Source organism: Synchiropus splendidus, unplaced genomic scaffold (genome assembly GCF_027744825.2).
Source record: "Synchiropus splendidus isolate RoL2022-P1 unplaced genomic scaffold, RoL_Sspl_1.0 HiC_scaffold_87, whole genome shotgun sequence".
Classification (NCBI taxonomy): Eukaryota; Metazoa; Chordata; class Actinopteri; order Syngnathiformes; family Callionymidae; genus Synchiropus; species Synchiropus splendidus.
The window spans coordinates 15001-17500 of NW_026527121.1; positions in this window are offsets into that span (position 1 = coordinate 15001).

Sequence of the window (2500 nt, forward strand, 5' to 3'; positions counted from 1 at the left end):
GAATCACGGTGCTCTTTGCCCGGCCAGCCGCACGCCTCGGTCGGGCAGGCCAGGCGACCGAGTGCCCCCCCCTGACCCCCGGAGGTCCGAGAAGACCCGGTCCCTCCCCGGTCCAGCCGGTCCCTCAGGCCCGGGGAGGGTCCCCGGAGGCGGGCAGGGGGTCCTGGGGCGGTCCCGGGGGCTCTCTGGGTCGGAGAACCAGAGTGACAAAATATTAGGTGCCGGAGCTGTGACAAAAAATTAGGCGCCCAAACCCTTTGAGTGACAAAAAATTAGGTCGCGCCAAAATTGTACCAAGTCGAGCCCCGGTGGGGTCGGGCTTACGTCTTCCAGGGGTTTCACTGGAGCTCAAGGGTGCGAATCACGGTGCTCTTTGCCCGGCCAGCCGCACGCCTCGGTCGGGCAGGCCAGGCGACCGAGTGCCCCCCCTGACCCCCGGAGGTCCGAGAAGACCCGGTCCCTCCCGGGTCCAGCCGGTCCCTCAGGCCCGGGGAGGGTCCCCGGAGCCGGGCAGGGGGTCCTGGGGCCGCCCCGGAGGCTCTCTGGGTCGGGGAACCAGAGTGACAAAATATTAGGTGCCGGAGCTGTGACAAAAAATTAGGCGCCCAAACCCTTTGAGTGACAAAAAATTAGGTCGCGCGAAAATTGTACCAAGTCGAGCCCCGGTGGGGTCGGGCTTATGTCTTCCAGGGGTTTCACTGGAGCTCAAGGGTGCGAATCACGGTGCTCTTTGCCCGGCCAGCCGCACGCCTCGGTCGGGCAGGCCAGGCGACCGAGTGCCCCCCCCTGACCCCCGGAGGTCCGAGAAGACCCGGTCCCTCCCGGGTCCAGCCGGTCCCTCAGGCCCGGGGAGGGTCTCCGGAGCCGGGCAGGGGGTCCTGGGGCCGCCCCGGAGGCTCTCTGGGTCGGAGAACCAGAGTGACAAAATATTAGGTGCCGGAGCTGTGACAAAAAATTAGGCGCCCAAACCCTTTGAGTGACAAAAAATTAGGTCGCGCCAAAATTGTACCAAGTCGAGCCCCGGTGGGGTCGGGCTTATGTCTTCCAGGGGTTTCACTGGAGCTCAAGGGTGCGAATCACGGTGCTCTTTGCCCGGCCAGCCGCACGCCTCGGTCGGGCAGGCCAGGCGACCGAGTGCCCCCCCCCTGACCCCCGGAGGTCCGAGAAGACCCGGTCCCTCCCCGGTCCAGCCGGTCCCTCAGGCCCGGGGAGGGTCCCCGGAGCCGGGCAGGGGGTCCTGGGGCCGCCCCGGAGGCTCTCTGGGTCGGAGAACCAGAGTGACAAAATATTAGGTGCCGGAGCTGTGACAAAAAATTAGGCGCCCAAACCCTTTGAGTGACAAAAAATTAGGTCGCGCGAAAATTGTACCAAGTCGAGCCCCGGTGGGGTCGGGCTTATGTCTTCCAGGGGTTTCACTGGAGCTCAAGGGTGCGAATCACGGTGCTCTTTGCCCGGCCAGCCGCAAGCCTCGGTCGGGCAGGCCAGGCGACCGAGTGCCCCTCCTGACCCCCGGAGGTCCGAGAAGACCCGGACCCTCCCGGGTCCAGCCGGTCCCTCAGGCCCGGGGAGGGTCCCCGGAGCCGGGCAGGGGGTCCTGGGGCGGTCCCGGAGGCTCTCTGGGTCGGAGACCCAGAGTGACAAAATATTAGGTGCCGGAGCTGTGACAAAAAATTAGGCGCCCAAACCCTTTGAGTGACAAAAAATTAGGTCGCCCGAAAATTGTACCAAGTCGAGCCCCGGTGGGGTCGGGCTTATGTCTTCCAGGGGTTTCACTGGGGCTCAAGGGTGCGAATCACGGTGCTCTTTGCCCGGCCTGCCGCACGCCTCGGTCGGGCAGGCCAGGCGACCGAGTGCCCCCCCTGACCCCCGGAGGTCCGAGAAGACCCGGTCCCTCCCGGGTCCAGCCGGTCCCTCAGGCCCGGGGAGGGTCCCCGGAGCCGGGCAGGGGGTCCTGGGGCGGTCCCGGAGGCTCTCTGGGTCGGAGAACCAGAGTGACAAAATATTAGGTGCCGGAGCTGTGACAAAAAATTAGGCGCCCAAACCCTTTGAGTGACAAAAAATTAGGTCGCGCGAAAATTGTACCAAGTCGAGCCCCGGTGGGGTCGGGCTTATGTCTTCCAGGGGTTTCACTGGAGCTCAAGGGTGCGAATCACGGTGCTCTTTGCCCGGCCTGCCGCACGCCTCGGTCGGGCAGGCCAGGCGACCGAGTGCCCCCCCCCCCTGACCCCCGGAGGTCCGAGAAGACCCGGTCCCTCCCGGGTCCAGCCGGTCCCTCAGGCCCGGGGAGGGTCTCCGGAGCCGGGCAGGAGGTCCTGGGGCCGCCCCGGAGGCTCTCTGGGTGGGAGAACCAGAGTGACAAAATATTAGGTGCTCAAACCCTTTGAGTGACAAAAAATTAGGTCGCGCGAAAGTTGTGCCAGGTCGAGCCCCGGTGGGTTCGGGCTCATGTCGGCAACGGATTTCTGAGCAGCTCTTCCAGTGCTGTTGACGGTGCTTCGTG